We start from the raw sequence: 23,967 nt of genomic DNA on the forward strand, positions 1-23,967 counted from the left end.
ATTTATTACCACTATAGGCCACAATTAAACATAAATATTATGTTGACTATATTTATTACCACTATAGGCCACAATTAAACATAAATATTATGTTGACTATATTTATTACCACTGGGGGCCACGCTGAACAAACATAACATGTGGGGCCATTTTGGTATTTTTCCTTTTCAAAACCAGTGCAATATTTACATTTTTTATAACCTCTAAGTTCCCCTCAAGTTTGGTCCAAAAGGGATTTACTCATAAAAGTATTTTAAAAAAGTCAAACATTTTTTTTTTTTTACTTTTTAACATTTAAGTCACGTGTATCTGTCGATTACAAGTTGTTGTTGTTTTTGATGTTTGTTTTATGGCCTTTTTGTCCAAGAAAAGCTTGTTTTTACAGCAAGAAAAACTAAATTTGCAATATTTTCCCCCCAAAAAAATGTCAAAGTGGAATATTTGATGTGAATTGATTGGAATCTTAAATAAGTCCAAAATTCATAACATTGTTGAGCAGGGAAAGTTAAAAATAAAATTTAAAAAAAGTCACACTAAAATGATTGGGAATCCAAAAGGGACCCACTCATAAAAGTGTTAAAAGTATTATTTTCTTTTACTTGTAACACTTAAGTCTCTAAATCAACTTCAGGTTGATTATAATTTTTTTTTAAATTATTTTTTATGTTTGTTTTATGGCCTTTTTGTCCAATAAAAGCCTGTTTTTTACAGCAAGAAAAACAAAATATGCAATATTTCCCCCCCAAAAAATGTCAAAGTGGAATATTTGATGTGAATTAATAGGAATCTTAAATAAGTTTAAAAAATTCATAACATTGCAGTGAAACTTTAAAAAAAAAAGTCACATTAAAATGATTGGGGATCCAAAAGGGACCCACTCATAAAAGTGTTAAAAGTATTAATTTCTTTTACTTGTAACACTTAAGTCTCTAAATCAACTTCGGGTTGATTGTAAGTTTTTTATTTTTTTATTTTTTATGTTTGTTTTATGGCCTTTTTGTCAAAGAAAACTTCGTTTTTTTCTACGGCAAACACACAAAAAAAGCGATATTTTCCTAAATTCATAACATTGTTGAGCAGGGAAAGTTAAAAATAAAATTTAAAAAAAGTCACACTAAAATGATTGTGGATCCAAAAGGGACCCACTCATAAAAGTGTTAAAAGTATTATTTTCTTTTACTTGTAACACTTAAGTCTCTAAATCAACTTCAGGTTGATTATAATTTTTTATTTTTTTTATTTTTTTGTTTGTTTTATGGCCTTTTTGTCCAAGAAAAGCCTGTTTTTTACAGGAAGAAAAACAAAATATGCAATATTTCCCCCCCAAAAAATGTCAAAGTGGAATATTTGATGTGAATTAATAGGAATCTTAAAAAAGTAAAAAAAAATTCATAACATTGCAGTGAAACTTTAAAAAAAAAAGTCACGCTAAAATGATTGAGGATCCAAAAGGGACCCACTCATAAAAGTGTTAAAAGTATTAATTTCTTTTACTTGTAACACTTAAGTCTCTAAATCAACTTCAGGTTGATTACAAGTTTTTTTTATTTTTTTTTATTGTTTGTTTTATGGCCGTTTTGTCCAAGAAAACTTTGTTTGTTTTTACGACAAACACACAAAAAAAGCGATATTTTCCTAAAAAACAACAACAATTCAAAGTGGAATATTGGATGTTAAGTAACTGGAGCCTTGAATGTCATTATTACATAACAACACTGATTTTGATTCATTATTATATTTGTGATTGCTGCATGCCATCTTTGACTCTAATAAGTCAACACTATGTTCTTTTATTCCACTTTTTTATGTTTGTTTTTTGTAATGGTCTTCTTAAAAGGAGCTGTGGTCCACAAATGGCCCCCGGGCCGCACTGTGGACCCTCCCCCCCCCCCCCCCCCCCCCCGCATGCCCACTAAGGTGTAGTGTGTCTTTTGGCATGTGTGACAGGTTCTCGCACCGCAGACTTGAGTCCACAAGGTTCTCCCACTTTGGGCCAGCAGAGCACCAGCGAGGACATCTGGGTGCTGCGCAAGCCGCTGGCAGGTAAAGTGAAAGTGAAAATGAAAGTGAAAGTGCGGTCCTGAGTGTGTGTGTGTGTGTGTCTGCAGGCGGCGAGCGCAGCGGCAGCGTGGGCAGCCTGGGCAGCGTGCGCTCGTCCAGCAGCCTGCAGGGCTCAGGTAACACGCATGTTCTGACCACACCTGCGCCCAGTCCGCACCCGGCGTCCACGCCCGGGGTCAACACGCACGGCCTGAACGCGCCGGGTCTCAACGCTCAGGCTGAAGGCGTCAAGGTAAACAACTGTTTGTGGTCACTTTTCACCGACGGTCAGAGACGTCTTCTGACTCCTGACTCTCCCACATGGAGGTCAGCTTTCAGGCAGGGGTGTCCTAACTTTTTCCACTGAGAAAATCAAAAGCATGCGGGGACATTTTGTTATGTTGCATCATGACAAACAATGCAAAATATACATTGTTTTAAATCAGGGGCCGAGTGGAGGGGATCATTCATATCTATCTTTGGTAACACTTTAGTATGGGGAACATATTCACCATTAATTAGTTGCTTATTAACATGTAAATTAGTAACATATTGGCTCTTAATTAGTCATTATTAAGTACGTAATAATGCCTTATTCTGCATGGCCTTATTATACAAGCAGTAAGCCATTAACTAAGAGTCTTCCCTAAACAACCTCAGAATTATTGCTTATTAGTAACCCTAACCCTTATACGGGTAACACTTTAGTATGGGGAACATATTCTAAGTAACACAGACTTCATTTAGAGTTATTTGGACACTCGGGGAACATATAAGTGTAACACTTAGTATGGGGAACATATTCTAAGTAACACAGACTTCATTTAGAGTTATTTGGACACTCGGGGAACATATAAGTGTAACACTTTAGTATGGGGAACATATTCTAAGTAACAAAGACTTAATTTAGAGTTATTTGGACACTAGGGGAACATATAAGTGTAACACTTAGTATGGGGAACATATTCTAAGTAACAAAGACTTAATTTAGAGTTATTTGGACACTAGGGGAACATAAGTGTAACACTTAGTATGGGGAACATATTCTAAGTTAAAAGGACTTAATTTAGAGTTATTTGGACACTAGGGGAACATATAAGTGTAACACTTAGTATGGGGAACATATTCTAAGTTAAAAAGACTTAATTTAGAGTTATTTGGACACTAGGGGAACATATTCTAAGTTAAAAGGACTTAATTTAGAGTTATTTGGACACTAGGGGAACATATTCTAAGTTAAAAGGACTTAATTTAGAGTTATTTGGACACTAGGGGAACATATTCTAAGTTAAAATGACTTAATTTAGAGTTATTTGGACACTAGGGGAACATATTCTAAGTTAAAAGGACTTAATTTAGAGTTATTTGGACACTAGGGGAACATATAAGTGTAACACTTAGTATGGGGAACATATTCTAAGTTAAAAAGACTTCATTTAGAGTTATTTGGACACTAGGGGAACATATTTTAAGTAACAAAGACTTAATTTAGAGTTATTTGTACACTAGGGGAACATATAAGTGTAACACTTAGTATGGAGAACATATTCTAAGTTATAAAGACTTAATTTAGAGTTATTTGGACACTAGGGGAACATATTCTAAGTTAAAAGGACTTAATTTAGAGTTATTTGGACACTAGGGGAACATATTCTAAGTTAAAAGGACTTAATTTAGAGTTATTTGGACACTAGGGGAACATATAAGTGTAACACTTAGTATGGGGAACATATTCTAAGTTAAAAAGACTTAATTTAGAGTTATTTGGACACTAGGGGAACATATTCTAAGTTAAAAGGACTTAATTTAGAGTTATTTGGACACTAGGGGAACATATTCTAAGTTAAAAGGACTTAATTTAGAGTTATTTGGACACTAGGGGAACATATTCTAAGTTAAAAGGACTTCATTTAGAGTTATTTGGACACTAGGGGAACATATAAGTGTAACACTTAGTATGGGGAACATATTCTAAGTTAAAAAGACTTAATTTAGAGTTATTTGGACACTAGGGGAACATATTCTAAGTTAAAAGGACTTAATTTAGAGTTATTTGGACACTAGGGGAACATATTCTAAGTAACAAAGACTTCATTTAGAGTTATTTGGACACTAGGGGAACATATAAGTGTAACACTTAGTATGGGGAACATATTCTAAGTAACAAAGACTTAATTTAGAGTTATTTGGACACTAGGGGAACATATAAGTGTAACACTTAGTATGGGGAACATATTCTAAGTTAAAAATACTTAATTTAGAGTTATTTGGACACTAGGGGAACATATAAGTGTAACACTTAGTATAGGGAACATATTCTAAGTAACAAAGACTTAATTTAGAGTTATTTGGACACTAGGGGAACATATAAGTGTAACACTTAGTATAGGGAACATATTCTAAGTAACAAAGACTTAATTTAGAGTTATTTGGACACTAGGGGAACATTTAAGTGTAACACTTAGTACGGGGAACATATTCTAAGTTAAAAAGACTTAATTTAGAGTTATTTGGACACTAGGGGAACATATAAGGGTAACACTTTAGTATTGGGAACATATCCACCATCAATTAGTTGCTTATCAACATGCAGATTAATAACATATAGGCTCTTAATTAGTCATTATTAAGTACTTATTAAGCCATTAACTAAGAGTCTTCCCTCAACAACCTCAGAATTATTGTTTATTAGTAACCCTAACCCTTATATGGGTAACACTTTAGTATGGGGAACATATTCACCATTATTATTTGCTTGTTAACATGCAGATTAGTAACATATTGGCTCTTAATTAGTCATTATTAAGTACTTATTAATGCCTTATTCTGCATGGTCTTATTATACAAGCAGTAAGCCATTAACTAAGAGTCTTCCCTCAATAACCTCAGAATTATTGCTTATTTGTAACCCTAACCCATAAAGTTTTTATTGTTTTTTCACAGTTTTTTGTTTGTTTGTTTTATGCACTTTTTTCAAAGTAAACTTTGATTTTTTAATAGCAAACCCACAAAATATGCAATATTTTTCACAAAAAAAAAATTCAAAAATTAAATGTTTGATGTGAGGTAATTGGAGCCCTAAATAGGTCAACGTTGATTTTGATGCATTATTATTTTTGGAGCATTGCAAGTTTTAAAGAATAAAATAGCCTTTATGGCAGCTTTGTGTTATTAGAATCAACACTTTTGATGTTTATGTTTCTTTTTTAATAGTACTTTTAGAATGTGCGGCAGACCACTAAAATAGCTGCGGGTCGCAAACGGCCCCTGGGACACCCCTGCTTATATCTTGGTGGTCTTCTAGAAACAAGCAGATGATGACTTTAAAAAGCTTCTGTCTCAATTAGCGCACTTTTTTACTTACACTTAGTTTTTGTGTTTTTAATGTCCTTTTTGTCAAAGGAAAGTTAGTTTTTTATATGGCAAACACACAAAATATGCAATATTTCCCCTATAAAATATGTCAAAGTGAATTTTTTGAAGTGAAGTAATTGACACCTTGAATAGGTCAATAATTATTATTATTAATTGATTTTAATTCATTATTGTATGAGCACTGACAGCTATAAAGAAAAAAAACAGCCTGCATGGCAGCTTTGTGTCACTAGAGTCAATATTGTAACTTTTTCCCGTTACTTTTCACTTGTTTGCTCTTTTATTCCACTTTTTATATGTTTTTTTTTTTTTTAAATAGTATTTTGACTTTTACTTTTTTTTACTTACACTAAGTTCTTATGTTTTTAATGGTTTTTTTTTTGTTTGTTTTATGTCCTTTTTGTCAAAGGAAAGTTAGTTTTTTATATGGCAAACACACAAAATATGCAATATTTTCCTCCAAAAATATGTCGAAGCGGATTTTTTGAAGTGAAGTAATTGACACCTTGAATAGGTCAATAATTAATTGATTTTAATTCATTATTATTTTATGAGCACTGACAGCTATAAAGAAAAAAAACAGCCTGCATGGCAGCTTTGTGTCACTAGAGTCAATATTGTAACTTTTTCCCGTTACTTTTCACTTGTTTGCTCTTTTATTCCACTTTTTATATGTTTTTTTTAAAAATATTATTTTGACTTTTACTTTTTTTTACTTACACTAAGTTCTTATGTTTTTAATGTTTTTTTTATGTTTTTTTTATGTCCTTTTTGTCTAAGGAAAGTTAGTTTTTTATATGGCAAACACACAAAATATGCAATATTTTCCCTATAAAATATATCAAAGTGGATTTTTTGGGGTGAAGTAATTGACACCTTGAATAGGTCAATAATTAATTGATTTTAATTCATTATTATTGTATGAGCACTGGCAGCTATAAAGAAAAAAAACAGCCTGCATGGCAGCTTTGTGTCACTAGAGTCAATATTGTAACTTTTTCCCGTTACTTTTCACTTGTTTGCTCTTTTATTCCACTTTTTATATGTTTTTTTTTAAACATTATTTTGACTTTTACTTTTTTTTACTTACACTAAGTTCTTATGTTTTTAATGTTTTTTTTATGTCCTTTTTGTCTAAGGAAAGTTAGTTTTTTATATGGCAAACACACAAAATATGCAATATTTTCCCTATAAAATATATCAAAGTGGATTTTTTGGGGTGAAGTAATTGACACCTTGAATAGGTCAATAATTAATTGATTTTAATTCATTATTATTGTATGAGCACTGGCAGCTATAAAGAAAAAAAACAGCCTGCATGGCAGCTTTGTGTCACTAGAGTCAATATTGTAACTTTTTCACGTTACTTTTCACTTGTTTGCTCTTTTATTCCACTTTTTATATGTTTTTTTAAAAAATATTATTTTGACTTTTACTTTTTTTTTACTTACACTAAGTTCTTATGTTTTTAATGTTTTTTTTTAGTTTTTTTTATGTCCTTTTTGTCTAAGGAAAGTTAGTTTTTTATATGGCAAACACACAAAATATGCAATATTTTCCCTATAAAATATATCAAAGTGGATTTTTTGGGGTGAAGTAATTGACACCTTGAATAGGTCAATAATTAATTGATTTTAATTCATTATTATTTTATGAGCACTGACAGCTATAAAGAAAAAAAACAGCCTGCATGGCAGCTTTGTGTCACTAGAGTCAATATTGTAACTTTTTCCCGTTACTTTTCACTTGTTTGCTCTTTTATTCCACTTTTTATATGTTGTTGTTTTTTAAATAGTATTTTGACTTTTACTTTTTTTTACTTACACTAAGTTCATATGTTTTTAATGTTTTTTTGTTTGTTTTATGTCCTTTTTGTCTAAGGAAACTTTGTTTTTTATATGGCAAACACACAAAATATGCAATATTTCCCCTATAAAATATGTCAAAGTGGATTTTTTGAAGTGAAGTAATTGACACCTTGAATAGGTCAATAATTATTATTATTAATTGATTTTAATTCATTATTATTGTATGAGCAATGACAGCTATAAAGAAAAAAACAGCCTGCATGGCAGCTTTGTGTCACTAGAGTCTATATTGTAACTTTTTCCCGTTACTTTTCACCTGTTTGCTCTTTTATTCTACTTTTTATGTTGTTGTTTTTCAAATAGTATTTTGACTTTTACTTTTTTTTACTTACACTAAGTTCTTATGTTTTTAATGTTTTTTTTTTGTTTTATGTCCTTTTTGTCTAAGGAAAGTTAGTTTTTTATATGGCGAACACACAAAATATGCAATATTTTCCCTATAAAATACGTCAAAGTGGATTTTTTGAAGTGAAGTAATTGATACCTTAAATAGGTCAATAATTAATTGATTTTAATTCATTATTATTTTATGAGCAATGACAGTTTTAAAGAGAAAAAAAACAGCCTGCATGGCAGCTTTGTGTCACTAGAGTCAATATTGTAACTTTTTCCCGTTACTTTTCACTTGTTTGCTCTTTTATTCCACTTTTTACACCACTTTGGACACCCCTGCTAGCAGACTACAATGCTTGTTGCTGAGGGGGCACTTTTTTGTGTCTCAATTACCGGACTTTTTGACTTACACTTTTTTTTTACTTACACTAAGTTCATATGTTTTTAATGGTTTTTTTTGTTTGTTTTATGTCCTTTTTGTCAAAGGAAAGTTAGTTTTTTATATGACAAACACACAAAATATGCAATATTTCCCCTATAAAATATGTCAAAGTGGATTTTTTGAAGTGAAGTAATTGACACCTTGAATAGGTTAATAATTAATTGATTTTAATTCATTATTATTGTATGAGCACTGACAGCTATAAAGAAAAAAAACAGCCTGCATGGCAGCTTTGTTTTACTAGAGTCTATATTGTAACTTTTTCCTGTTACTTTTCACCTGTTTGCTTTTTTATTCCACTTTTTATATGTTATTTTTAATAGTATTTTTAGGAATGGGCCGCTAAAAATAATACCTGCGTGTGGCAAATGCCCCCCCGGGCCACACTTTGGACACCCCTGCTAAAAGACTACAATGCTTGCTTTTTTTGAGTGACATTTCTGTCCCCTCCAGTCAGGTCCATTTGTGTAGTGACAGTAAGTTGAAGTTACAATTGCAGACTATGATGTATTCCAAATCCCTTGACTGTGCTGTAGGAGCGTCGCACTTGACAGAGCCTTTTAAGTGAGTTTGTTGGTCTCCTGTGCAGCTCCTGGCCACAGTCCTGTCCCAGTCGGTGAAAGCCAAGGAACATCTCCTGGAGCAGTCGCAGTCCATTGAGCAGTCAGCCGGTAAGAGCACAACTCTCACGCAGATACACTTTCACTTTGTCCTTTTCTTTCAAGTTCAGTTTGAATCCCAACTCAAGTGTCGGTTGTGATTCACTGGTCAAAATGTTTTGACTTGGGTTTTTTTTTTTGCACCAAATATGAGACGTTCTGAAATAGTTCCACATTGATTTGTTGTTATTTGGCTCTTTAATGGCTGTCTATTGGGATTTCTTTATTTCTTTCTTTAGTTTACTTGGAACACGAACACACTTACAAGCATAATACATCACACCAATTCACATCATTTCACTTTACATCATGTCCGAAAAGGAGTAGGAAGAAGCAAAGCTTATTTAATCCTACCCCTTTCCCACTTCAGAGCGTTTACAAATACATACATTCATTTACTGACTTTTTTTTCTTGTAGTAAAATGACATCCGTGAATGAGCAATACAACAGTTTTGTAATATATAATTAAGTCGGTCATTATTAACATACTGAGATGAAGAATATCTTATTTTCAATAAGGTTGGAAGATGTCAGCTTCAAACACTGATGACATCTATTAAACAAGACAAGAAGCAAGGAATTAAACAGACAGAATTAAATTTGGCTGGATTGAGGAGAGACGTCTGGACTGTACTCTTTGTACGGTCTCGCCATGCTCTTGACGAAAAATTGTACTCCTCTTTTATTTGGACTTTCCCTGATTACATGGCAACAGCTGTTTCTAAAGGGGCGGGGGTCGTAAACAGGCGCTGCCTTTGGCCGCAAAACAGTTCAAAGAAGAGGTCCCTGGAAAGGAGTCAGGTCCTGCTGCCTCTTCGCTTTGTAGATCTCGGGTCAAGACAATATCTTTCTGTTGATTACCCAATACATCAAAAAACAGAACACCTTCACGTTGCTTCCCATCCTACACAGTGGAGTTTTACAAGCCTCCTTCTTGGTAGGTTCAAAGACAGCTTTTGTCTTCTCGCCGGGAACTCATGGCAACACAAAGTTTTGTGATAACTTAGATACAATTATTCTGACAAAAGTATTCCTCATAATTCTTCTTCTTTTGTACTTTGTAAGCACTTAAAGTGGATCATATCAGTACAATGTTTAACTTCTTTACTTAATCCATTCCATCATTTAATTCCACATACTGATATGCTAAAGGTTCTATGTGTTGTACGTGCATATAAATGTTTGAAATTAGATTTTCCTCTAAGGTTATATATCTCCTCTTTAGTAGAGAAGAATTGTTGTACATTCTTGGCTAGCAGGTTATAGTTTGCTTTGTACATCATTTTAGCTGTTTGCAATTTTAACAAATCATCCAACTTAAATATTTTTGACTGAATAAATACAGTGTTTGTATGTTCTCTGTATCCAACATTATGTATCAGTCTAATTCAGGGGTCACCAACGTGGTGCCCGCGGGCACCAGGTCGCCCGTAAGGACCAGATGAGTAGCCCGCTGGCCTGTTCTAAAAATAGCTCAAATAGCAGCACTTACCAGTGAGCTGCCTCTATTTTTTAAATTGTATTTATTTACTAGCAAGCTGGTCTCGCTTTGCCTGACATTTTTAAATCTAAGAGAGACAAAACTCAAATAGAATTTGAAAATCCAAGAAAATATTTTAAAGACTTGGTCTTCACTTGTTTAAATACATTTATACATTTTTTTACTTTGCTTCTTATAAATTTCAGAAAGACAATTTTAGAGAAAAAATACAACCTTAAAAATGATTTTATGATTTTTAAACACATATACCTTTTTACCTTTTAAATTCCTTCCTCTTCTTTCCTGACAATTTAAATCAATGTTCAAGTAAAAAAAATTTTTATTGTAAAGAATAATACATACATTTTAATTTAATTCTTAATTTTAGCTTCTGTTTTTTCGACGAAGAATATTTGTGAAATATTTCCTCAAACTTATTATGATTAAAATTTTTAAAAAAAATTCTGGCAAATCTAGAAAATCTGTAGAATCAAATTTAAATCTTATTTCAAAGTCTTTTGAACTTATTTTAAAATTTTTGTTCTGGAAAATCTAGAAGAAATAATGATTTGTCTTTGTTAGAAATATAGCTTGGTCCAATTTGTTATATATTCTAACAAAGTGTAGATTGGATTTTAACCTATTTAAAACATGTCATCAAAATTCTAAAATTAATCTTAATCAGGAAAAATTACTAATGATGTTCCATAAATAATTTTTTTAATTTTTTCAAAAAGATTCAAATTAGCTAGTTTTTGTCTTCCTTTTTTTCGGTTGAATTATGAATTTTAAAGAGTTGAAATTGAAGATAAACTATGTTTCAAAATGTAATTGTCATTTTTTTCATGTTTTCTCCTCTTTTAAACCGTTCAATTAAGTGTAAATATCATTAATTATTAATAATAACATAGAGTTAAAGGTAAATTGAGCAAATTGGCTATTTCTGGCAATTTATTAAAGTGTGTATCAAACTGGTAGCCCTTCGCATTAATCACTACCCAAGAAGTAGCTCTTGCTTTCAAAAAGGTTGGTGACCCCTGCTCTAATTGATCTTTTTTGTAACACAGTTACACATTTCTAGTTATTTCCCCATATTTCTGCACAATAACTCAGATATGGTAACACCAGACTAGGATTAGACTCGAGCAGCATGTGGATCATTGAAATGTTGACGAGCAAGTAGAGTTCTACGTATATCGGTACTAGTATAGTATCGCGGTACTAATGAATCAAAAACGGTCCTATACTCTGTTTGAAAAGTACCGCTTCCCCTTTTATTTATCTTTAACAGGCATGACGGCGCGTCGTCACGTGGTGACATTGCTGGTTTTACGAGCAGAGGAGCATGTTCGGCAGCGCACACACACAGAGTACTTACAAGCAGACACAGTGTGTAGACAGAAAAGGGAGAATGGACGCATTTTGGTGTAAAAAGTAAAGATAAAGGTGAAGTTATAACACTGAAACACCCTCAGGAAGAGGTGCTTTAAGACATGGCTAGCTAGCTAGCGGCTAACATCCATCTGCAGTGTTTTAGCTACTTCTAAATCACTAATCCTGGCCTCCATGGCGACAAATAAAGTAAGTTTCTTACAGGTACATTATCACTGGAGGACGAGGAATAGCTAGACATGCTTCACTACACGCCATCACAATGTAAACAAACGCCATGGGTGGATCTACACCTGACATCCACTGTAATGATACCAAGTACAAGAGCGTATCTAGTCGATACTACTATGATTACATACATTTTATTTCATTTTTTTAATTTAAAAAAAAAATCAATCCAACAAAACAATACACAACAATACCATAATAATGCAATTCCAAGTCCCAGCAACATTCAGAATAGCATTCAACAAAGCAGTCAGACAAAAATGAATATTATCAACAACAGTATCAATATTAAAAACTATTTCAACATAGCAGTGATTAAAAATCCCTCATTGACATGATCATTACAGACATTTATAAAAAAAATAACAGCACCCCCCGCAACCCCAAAAAAGACAAGCGGTAGAAAATGGATGGATGGAAAAACATTTAAAAAAAAGAACAATAGTGTGTGTAACTTACACTTGCATCACATCTCACATTGTGTCCAATATTTTCCACAAAGATAAAATAAGTCATAATTTTGGTTCATTTAATAGTTAAAAGAAATGTAAATAATGGATCCCATATTCCAATATATGACTCATTATTATCTACACTAAATGCACTTTTGCCTTTTAAAAAAAATTCATATTATGTTTATGAAGTCAGTGAGGACTTTGAATATGACCAATGTATGATCCTGTAACTACTTGGTATCGGATCCATACCTAAATGTGTGGTATCATCCAAAACTAATGTTAAGTATCGAAGAAGAGAAGAATAAGTGATTTTTACATTTGAACAGAAGTGTAGATAGAACATGTTCAAACAGAAAATAAGCAGATATTAACAGTAAATGAACAAGTAGATTAATAATCAATTTTTACAGTTTGTCCCTCATAGTGTGTACAAAATAATAGGTGTATAAATGACACAATATGTTACTGCATACGTCAGCAGACTAATTAGGAGTCTTTGTTTGTTTACTTACTACTAAAAGACAAGTTCACCATTTTATTTAAGAACTAAATTACAATAATAAACATATGTTTCATGTACTCCAAGATTTTAAAGGAAGCACAATGAGGAAAAAACTACATGTTGATATATATATATATATATATATATATATATATATATATATATATATATATATATATATATATATATATATATATATATATATATATATATATATATATATATATATATATATATATATATATATATATATATATATATATATATATATATATATGTATGTATGTATGTATGTATGTATGTATGTATGTATGTATGTATGTATGTATGTATGTATGTATGTATGTATGTATGTATGTATGTGTATGTATGTATGTATGTATGTATCAATCCTCAGGAGAAATCTCCTGAGGATTGAGGAAAACCCCTCATGAAACAGGCCTGTAGAGATGAAATAGTCTTGTGATTTTTTCCCACACATACATATTACGCTCTACCACAGTATCGAGGACTATTTTTTGGATAATCTAATTAAGACATATATACACTACCGTTCAAAAGTTTGGGGTCACCCAAACAATTTAGTGGAATAGCCTTCATTTCTAAGAACAAGAATAGACTGTCGAGTTTCGGATGAAAGTTCTCTTTTTCTGGCCATTTTGAGCGTTTAATTGACCCCACAAATGTGATGCTCCAGAAACTCAATTTGCTCAAAGGAAGGTCAGTTTTGTAGCTTCTGTAACGAGCTAAAGTGTTTTCAGATGTGTGAACATGATTGCACAAGGGTTTTCTAATCATCAATTAGCCTTCTGAGCCAATGAGCAAACACATTGTACCATTAGAACACTGGAGTGATAGTTGCTGGAAATGGGCCTCTATACACCTATGTAGATATTGCACCAAAAAGCAGACATTTGCAGCTAGAATAGTCATTTACCACATTAGCAATGTATAGAGTGTATTTCTTTCAAGTTAAGACTAGTTTAAAGTTATCTTCATTGAAAAGTACAGTGCTTTTCCTTCAAAAATAAGGACATTTACATGTGACCCCAAACTTTTGAACGGTAGTGTATATATATATATATATGTATATATATATATAGTTGACGCTTGCTTAGTTTTTTGGCTGAGAGCAGGGGTCTAGGGCTAAAGGTTGGTGACCACTGTCCTAAAGTCTGCCCTCAACTTATATTTGGTCTTTCCTCTTGTTCATTTCCCTCCTCACCTGGACACTTCCAGGCTATTCCACCTGCAGTGTTCCTGAGCAGCGGCCCTTTGAGCGGAAGGCAGAAGAGGACGATGGGAAAGTGAGTTTTTTTGGATGTCATTTTGTCCTATGTCTTAAGTAATGGTCATCTAGCCAAGCTCCAGGCCAGGGGTGTCCAAACTTTTTCCACAGAGGGCCGCACACTGAAAAATCAAACCATGCGGCGGCCATTTTCATATCTTTTTTTTAATTTTCAAAACCAATGCATTTTTTTTTAACCTTTCGGGTTATCCTTAAGTTTTGTACTGGGGCCCAGGAAGGGCGTCATCAAAATTAAAAAAATAATTTCTTTTTACAGAATTTTTTTTTTTATTCAACGCTTAAATCTCTAGCTCAACTTCAGGTCTACCTGTCGATATATTTTGATGTTTTATGCCATGGTTTTGGTGGTAGCGGGGGTGTATTTTGTAGAGTCCCGGGAGAGTTAGTGCTGCAAAGGGTTCTAGGTATTTGTTCTGTTGTGTTTATGTTGTGTTACGGTGCGGATTTTCTCCCGAAATGTGTTTGTCATTCTTGTTTGGTGTGGATTCACAGTGTGGCACATATTTCTAACAATGTTAAAGTTGCTTATATGGGCACCCTCAGTGTAAACCAGGGGTCACCAACGCGGTGCCCGCGGGCACCAGGTAGCCCGTAAGAACCGGATGAGTAGCCCGCTGGCCTGTTCTAAAAATAGCTCAAATAGCAGCACTTACCAGTGAGCTGCCTCTATTTTTTAAATTGTATTTATTTACTAGCAAGCTGGTCTCGCTTTGCCCGACATTTTTAATTCTAAGAGAGACAAAACTCAAATAGAATTTGAAAACCCAAGAAAATATTTTAAAGACTTGGTCTTCACTTAAGTCAAGTTAAAGTACCAATGATTGTCACACGCACTAAGTGTGGTGAAATTTGTCCTCTGCATTTGACCCATCACCTTGTTCACCCCCTGGGAGGTGAGGGGAGCAGTGGGCAGCAGCGGTGCCGCGCCCGGGAATCATTTTTGGTGATTTAACCCCCAATCCAAACCCTTGATGCGGAGTGCCAAGCAGGGAGGTAATGGCTCCCATTTTTATAGTCTTTCGTATGACTCGGCCGGGGTTTGAACTCACAACCTACCAATCTCAGGGCGGACACTCTAACCACTAGGCCACTGAGTAGGTTAAATAAATAAATTCATTCATTTTTTTACTTTGCTTCTTATAACTTACATAAAGACAATTTTAGAGAAAAAATACAACCTTAAAAATGATTTTAGGATTTTTAAACACATATACCTTTTTACCTTTTAAATTCCTTCCTCTTCTTTCCTGACAATTTAAATCAATGTTCAAGTACATTTTTTATTTATTATTGTAAAGAATAATAAATACATTTTAATTTAATTCTTTATTTTAGCTTCTGTTTTTTCGACGAAGAATATTTGTGAAATATTTCTTCAAACTTATTATGATTAAAATTTTTTAAAAAATATTCTGGCAAATCTAGAAAATCTGTAGAATGAAATTTAAATCTTATTTCAAAGTCTTTTGAATTTCTTTTAAAATTTTTGTTCTGGAAAATCTAGAAGAAATAATGATTTGTCTTTGTTAGAAATATAGCTTGGTCCATCCATCCATCCATCCATCCATTTTCTACTGCTTATTCCCTTTGGGGTCGCGGGGGCGCTGGAGCCTATCTCAGCTACAATCGGCCGGGTACACCTTGGACAAGTCGCCACCTCATCGCTTGGTCCAATTTGTTATATATTCTAACAAAATGTAGATTGGATTTTAACCTATTTAAAACATGTCATTCTAAAATTAATCTTAATCAGGAAAAATTACTCATGTTGTTCCATAATTTTTTTTTAAATTTTATCAAAAAGATTCGAATTAGCTAGTTTTTCTCTTCTTTTTTTCGGTTGAACTTTGAATTTTAAAGAGTCGAAATTGAAGATAAACTTTGTTTCAAAATGTAATAGTCATTTTTTTTGTGTTTTCTCCTCTTTTAAACTGTTCAATTAAGTGTAAATATCATTAATTATTAATAATAACATAGAGTTAAAGGTAAATTGAGCAAATTGGCTATTTCTGGCAATTTATTTAAGTGTGTATCAAACTGGTAGCCCTTCGCATTAATCACTACCCAAGAAGTAGCTCTTGCTTTCAAGAAGGTTGGTGACCCCTGGTGTAAACTGTATCGTATATGTTTTGCTTTCACGTGTGTGCGTACAGAAGCCGCTCATATCTTGTGACTGGGCGGGCACGTTGTTAGAAGGGATGAAAAGCGGACGTGACGACAGCTCGTAGAGGACGTTAAAAGCGGTGCCTGTAAGACACGCCCCCAAGACTGTGGAATATGAGATATAATGACTGAGGAACACCTTTGTTGGATAATGAAGGTTGCCTCAGCTCAAAGCCTGAGCCCCGACATTAATGAACTAGCATCCAAGAAAAGATGGCAGGTATCTGGCTTGGGCACATCAGATTAGATCAGTGTGTTGCAAACTGAGCAGTTTAAAGTCCTGAATGGTTGTTTTATTCATTATTTTATTTTCAAATTTATTAGACTGTGGAAAAAGTTAATGTTGATATTTACCTCAGAAGGCTGCAAATAGAAAAGAGGCATTGCATTTTTATTTAAATTGTATTTGATATGCCATTGATATTTTTTAATTATTATTATTATTATTTCAAACTTGATTTTGCATGTCACTATAAAGTTATATAAGCCTTGCTTGTTCAATATTCAATGCAAAACTTGTTTGGGTCCCTATTAAAAGGTTAATTTGTTCAACCTTGGCCCGCGGCTTTGTTCAGTTTTACATTTTGACCCACTCTGTATTTGAGTTTGACACCCCTGGTTTATGCCCTTTTTGTCAAAACCCTGACAACACAACACAAAGAGATGTGTTGTGTTGACAAGGGTGTTTGTCGGCTGTTAGTCATGAAAAGAGTCTTGTTGATGAGAAGAAACTGCACAGAAAATAAAAGGGAATTTGCTCATTTACGTCCAACTCCCGATATATGGAGCAGGGAGCGGTAAATGATGGAACGATCTCAGACGGCCGTGGACCTCATTCACCATGTGTGCCGAAAGCTATTTAAAGGTTCCCCCTAATTGCAAATGCAATGAGAGCAAATCATGCAGACTCTTTTGGGAGACTTTTTTTTTTTTTTTTTTTTTGCTCTGTGAAACATACAAAAAGCCAAAAGCAGTGAAGTTGTCACGTTGTGTAAAAGGTAAATAAAAAGAGAATACAACAAATCCTTTTCAACTTATATTCAATTGAATAGACTGCAAAGACAAGATATTTCATGTTCACAATGAGAAACTTTGTTGTTTTCTGCAAATATTAGCTCATTTGGAATTTGATGCCTGCAACATGTTTCCAAAAAGCTGGCACAAGCGGCAAAGAAGAGTGACAAAGTTGAGGAATGCTCATCAAAGACTTATTTGGAACACCCCACAGTGTCAAAGTTTTTTGGTGTCGAACCCCGAGATGCAGAGATGGCGGCAGGCTTGGTACAAGAAAACATTATTTAATGTCCAAAAGTAAAAATTAAGAAAAGACACAAACCAGGAACGCCAAACTGGAAAACGGGAAACAGGATCCAGCAAACAGGAGCTAGGAACATAAAGACTGAAAGCAGTCCACGGCATACAGGAACAGAGACAAGCAACAGGTAGGAGCTACAAGTCTTAATGACAATAATCCAGCAGTGACTGGAGGGCAGGACAGGTTTAAATAGGCAGCTGGCTGACTGGCACCAGGTGTGGCCACGTGCCAATCAGCCACAGCTGAGGGGACAAAGCACTTAGGGAGACAATCAGGAAATGAAGACAAAATAAAAGCACTGACAGGAACTAAAGACAGGAAACTAAGACAAACGCAGAGGAAAACTAAAACTTGATCAAACTGTCAGGGACAACCCTGACACACAGGTGAACAGGCTAATTGGGAACAGGTGGGTGCCATGATTGGGTATAAAAGCAGCTTCCATGAAATGCTCAGTCATTCACAAACAAGGACGGGGCGAGGGTCACCACTTTGTCAACAAATGCCTGAGCAAATTGTTTAACAACAACATTTCTCAACCAGCTATTGCAAGGAATTTAGGGATTCCACCATCTACGCTCCGTAATATCATCAAAAGGTTCAGAGAATCTGGAGAAATTACCATGATATTACGCACCTTCGATCCCTCAGGCGGTACTGCATCAAAAAGCCACATCAGTGTGTAAAGGATATCACCACATGGACTCAGGAACACTTCAGAAAACCACTGTCAGTAACTACAGTTGGTCGCTACATCTGTAAGTGCATGTTAAAACTCTACTATGCAAAGCCAAAGCCATTTATCAACAACACCCAGAAACGCTTCGCTGGGCCCGAGCTCATCTAAGATGGACTGATGCAAAGTGGAAAAATTTTCTGTGGTCTGACGAGTCCACATTTCATGTTTTTGGAAACTGTGGACGTCGTGTCCTCAAAGAGGAAAAGAACCATCCGGATTGTTCTAGGGTGAAAGTGTAAAAGGCAGCATGTGTGATGGTATGGGGGTGTGTTAGTGGCCAAGACATGGGTAACTTACACATCTGTGAAGGCACCATTAATGCTGAAAGGTACATACAGCTTTTGGAGCAACATATGTTGTTATCATGGACGCCCCTGCTTATTTCAGCAAGACGATGCCAAGCCACGTGTTACATCAACGTGGCTTCATAGTAAAAGAGTGTGGGTACTAGACTGGCCTGCCTGTAGTCCAGACATTGAAAATATGAAGGCTAAAATATGAGAAGGGAGACTGTTGAACAACTTAAGCTGTACATCAAGCAAGAATGGGAAAGAATTCCACTTCAAAAATGTGTCTCCTCACTTCCCAAACCTTCACTGAGTTTTGTTAAAAGGAAAGGCCATGTAACACACTGGTAAAAAATGGCCTTTTTTGCAATGTGTCGCTGCCATTACATTCTAAATTCATGATTATTTGCAAAAAATAACAAAGTTTCTCAGTGTGAACATGAAATATCTTGTCTTTGCAGTCTATTCAATTGAATATAAGTTGAAAAGGATTTGTTGTATTCTCTTTTTATTTACCATTTACACAACGTGACTGCTTTTGGGGTTTGTAGAAGCCGGCAGTAGCATGTTGTGTTCCATGTTCTAGAAGCAGGCAGTAGCATGTTGTGTTCCATGTTCTAGAAGCCGGCAGTAGCATGTAGTGTTCCATGTTCTAGAAGCAGGCAGTAGCATGTTGTGTTCTATGTTCTAGAAGCAGGCAGTAGCATGTTGTGTTCTATGTTCTAGAAGCCGGCAGTAGCATGTTGTGTTCCATGTTCTAGAAGCCGGCAGTAGCATGTAGTGTTCCATGTTCTAGAAGCAGGCAGTAGCATGTTGTGTTCCATGTTCTAGAAGCCGGCAGTAGCATGTAGTGTTCCATGTTCTAGAAGCAGGCAGTAGCATGTTGTGTTCCATGTTCTAGAAGCCGGCAGTAGCATGTAGTGTTCCATGTTCTAGAAGCAGGCAGTAGCATGTTGTGTTCTATGTTCTAGAAGCAGGCAGTAGCATGTTGTGTTCTATGTTCTAGAAGCAGGCAGTAGCATGTTGTGTTCTATGTTCTAGAAGCCGGCAGTAGCATGTTGTGTTCTATGTTCTAGAAGCAGGCAGTAGTGGCGTGGCTGCTTGAGTTCCAGCTGCAGTTCTACACCACTCACTTCCTCACCGCCGGATACGACCTAGAGGCCGTTAGCTGCATGACCCCTGAGGTAAAGCCGCCACTTTGGGTTGTCAAGGTTCCACTCAGCAAAGCAAATAAGTGGGCTCCCTGTTCACCTGGAGGATGTTGTGTGCGTGTGTGCGTGTGTTTGTATTTGTGTGAGTGTGTACTTGTATTTCTAGCCTTTTTGAGACATGAAGAAGGAAAAGTATCTTCCATATGAGGAGGTGTGAACAAGTGATGACATAAATCATGGTCCCAATAACATTGCATCTAATAGACAATGTCTCATTTGCACCCCTGCTGGTCAAATTGAGGGTGGTCCCCAAAAAATTGACTGTCAACATATGAAATAACAAGTGTGTGTATAAAAACAATTTGAAGTGCGCTCCCTCTGGTCAACATAGGAAGTAACAAGTGTGCGTAAGAAATTGAAATGTGCCCCCTTTGGCCAAAATTAATTAAAAATAAATAAATAAATATGTATATAGAGACATACTGTAATAAGTTGAAGTAAATAATGAAGATTAAAAACCAATTACAAACAAACAAAAAAAAGAACTAAAAGCAGTCTTTCTCACAGTGTCAACTTTTTTTTCTTAAACAATTTCTCATATTCTTTCTGTTTCTGTAATATTGCAATATTTCTCATAAAATTATGACTTTTTCATGTAAAATTACTACTTTTCAATGCAAAATGGTGACATCTGTCGTATAAATATCTGACTTTTATCACAATATTGCCAATTTTTTTGTTCTTGTAAAATAGTGACTTTTTTGGAGTAAAATGATGACTTTTGTCATCATTTTGCAGAGTGAAATTCCGATTATTATTATAATATTGCCAAAATTTTAAAGTTTTCTTACAAAATTGTGACTTGTCGAGTAAAATTACGACTCTTTTCATAAAATTGCCAAAATGTTGAGCTTTTCTTGTAAAATTGCGAATGTTATTGAGTAAAATTCCAACTTTTATCATAACATTGCACAAATGTTCAGTTTTTCTTGTAAAATTTTGACTTGCGTTGAGTAAAATGACAACTTTTATTAGAATACTGCCAACATTATAAGTTTTTCTTGTGAAATTCCAACTCATTTTTCACAACATGCTTTTTTTATATTTGCATAGTATGTATATATTATTAATGTTGTAAATACACTTGTTTATATATCTAGAAAGGGTGGGCCTAAAGAGGGAGGCATTATTCAGAGGTCCCAAGAAGGTAACAAATACAAGAATGCGTGTGTGTGTGTGTGTGTGTGTGTGTGTGTGTGTGTGTGTGTGTGTGTGTGTGTGTGTGTGTGTGTGTTAAAGCGGACTTGTCGCTATGAAGATAAAACCCTTCAGGGCAGAAGACTCACTAGAGATGATGTAACATTGCTGTAGGTGCACACGTCTCATGTGGAAGGCTCTGAAGACCACAGGATTTCGCAATGCATTGTGAGGCTGCAGTAGCCATTTTTTGTTTTCCAAAGCTTTTGTTTACATGACTGTACTCTTACCCGCAGTAATGTGAGAGAGAGCAACAAAATGGATCGTACAGAAATAAAAAATCAAGGGACCGTACCGAGACAAACTGTACCCAGTTTCAAAGACTCGCTACCTGCAAAAAAAAATACTAAAACCGATGGGATTGATCCATGTGAGCACGTCCAATGGACAAAAGATTTGAGTCAGAAATTGTGCGTAGTCTACGACTTTCATCTCTCATGTGTTCGCCGATTTCGCAAGCAGGTTTCGCTGAAAAAATAAGCTCATGATTACTTTTCAATACTCCGAAAATAATACTCATTAATTTTTGTGCTTACTCAGGACTAAAAGTAAACAGACCAAATATTTTTTTCCAAAATGCTGTACGTTGTTTGTAGCCCGCAGCTAGCTTGGCTAACGCTAACTGTTAAATGCCACGTGTGGAACCCAATAAAACATGCTCTAACTCAAACGTACCAGTCTGAACATCTCCCAACATGTACCAGGGGATGGCGTTAAAAGTCATGTTTGATCGTCTCACCGCTGCTATGGAGGCTAGCTCGCGAACATGACTTCCTTGGCTTTGCTTTTTGGAAATAAGAAAAATCTCACCAAAATCGTTTAGCGTTTTTTGAAGTGATCATGACAACGTTTGTGACAGTTAATGATGCCACACGTTTGCGCCATGTTTTAAACTTGTTAAACAAAAGAACTAAACTTTAGCACAGAGTCTTGCATTCAGCCATGTAAATAACCTAGCGGACACAAGACGTTGATACAACGTTGATTATACGTACATGTCCTTTAAAACTGACTTTGAGACAATGTTGCAAAAACAGTTATATCTGTAAATTGAGACAATGTTGGTGTCTAACGTTGGATCCACGTTGTTGGTTGGGAAATGACCAAACTTCAATGGTCAAATCAACGTCACAACCTGACATTGATTAAATGTCCTCAAAAAGCATGTTGTTTCAACGTTATGTTTGAGTTGTAGAATATTGGTTGGGAAATGACCAAATTTCAATGTCAAATCAACATCACAACGTTGCATTGATTAAACGTATTAAAAGCATGTTGTTTCAACGTTCTATTTGTGTTGTAGAATATTGAGTTTGAGTTTATTTGGAACATGCAAGCATACAACATGATACATCACAATTTCCAGTTTCTCTTTTCAACATGTTCGAAAAGGAGTAGGAAGAAGCAGAGCTTATTTAATCCTACCCCCTTTCTTTACATAACAGTTGCTAAAACTTTTTGTTCACTTCCTGTTCACAATTTATTCACAATAAACTCTAAAATATTGTTTGGGAAATGACCAAATTTCAATGTCAAATCAACGTCAGAACCTGACATTGAATCAACGTCAAAAAGCATGTTGTTTCAACGTTATGTTTGTGTTGTAGAATATTGGTTGGGAAATGACCAAATTTCAATGTCAAATCAACGTCAAGGCCCGACATTGAATAAACATCGTCAAAAGTTTCAACATTTTATTTGTGTTGTAGAATATTGGTTGGGAAATGACCAAATTTCAATGTCAAATCAACGTCACAACCTGACATTGATTAAATGTCATCAAAAAGCACGTTTCAATGTCATGTTTGAGTTGTAGAATATTAGTTGGGAAATGACCAAAACTCAATGGTCAAATCAACGTCACAACCTGACGTTAAATAAACGTTGTCAAAAAGCATGTTGTTTCAACGTTGTATTTGTGTTGTAGAATATTGGTTGGGAAATGACCAAATTTCAATGTCAAATCAACGTCAGAACCCGACAATGATTAAACGTTGTCTAAAAGCATGTTGTTTCAACGTTGTGTTTGTGTTGTAGAATATTGGTTGGGAAATGACCAAAATTCAACCGTCAAATCAACATCACAACCTGACAGTAAATAAATGTTGTTAAAAAGCATGTTGTTTCAACGTTGTATTAGTGTTGTAGAATATTGGTTGGGAAATGACTAAAATTCAATGGTCAAATCAACGTCAGAACCCAACATTGATTAAATGTCGTCAAAAAGCATGTTGTTTCAACGTTATGTTTGAGTTGTAGAATATTGGTTGGGAAATGACCAAATTTCAATATCAAATCAACGTCAGAACCCGACATTGATTAAACGTTGTCAAAAAGCATGTTATTTCAACGTTGTATTTGTGTTGTAGAATATTGGTTGGGAAATGACCAAAATTCTACCGTCAAATCAACGTCACAACCTGACATTGAATCAACGTCAAAAAGCATGTTGTTTCAACGTTGTATTTGTGTTGTAGAATATTGGTTGGGAAATGACCAAATTTCAATGTCAAATCAAAGTCACAACCTGACATTGATTAAATGTCATCAAGAAGCACGTTTCAATGTCATGTTTGAGTTGTAGAATATTAGTTGGGAAATGACCAAAACTCAATGGTCAAATCAACGTCACAACCTGACGTTGAATAAACGTCGTCAAAAAGCATGTTGTTTCAACGTTGTATTTGGGTTGTAGAATATTGGTTGGGAAATGACCAAAATTCAACCGTCAAATCAACGTCACAACCTGACATTGAATAAACGTTGTCAAAAAGCATGTTGTTTCAACGTTGTATTTGTGTTGTGGAATATTGGTTGGGAAATGACCAAATTTCAATGTCAAATCAACGTCACAACCCGACATTGATTAAACGTTGTCTAAAAGCATGTTGTTTCAACGTTGTATTTGTGTTGTAGAATTTTGGTTGTGAAATGACCAAATTTCAACGGTCAAATCAACGTCACAACC

General features: G+C 34.6%; 1 pseudogene; it reads left to right on the top strand.

Moving 5' to 3' along the window:
- The window catches only part of LOC133639696 (caskin-1-like), a 122,489-nt pseudogene that overhangs the window by 77,082 nt on the left and 21,440 nt on the right, over positions 1-23,967 (top strand).

This window comes from Entelurus aequoreus, linkage group LG22 (genome assembly GCF_033978785.1).
Source record: "Entelurus aequoreus isolate RoL-2023_Sb linkage group LG22, RoL_Eaeq_v1.1, whole genome shotgun sequence".
Lineage (NCBI taxonomy): Eukaryota > Metazoa > Chordata > Actinopteri > Syngnathiformes > Syngnathidae > Entelurus > Entelurus aequoreus.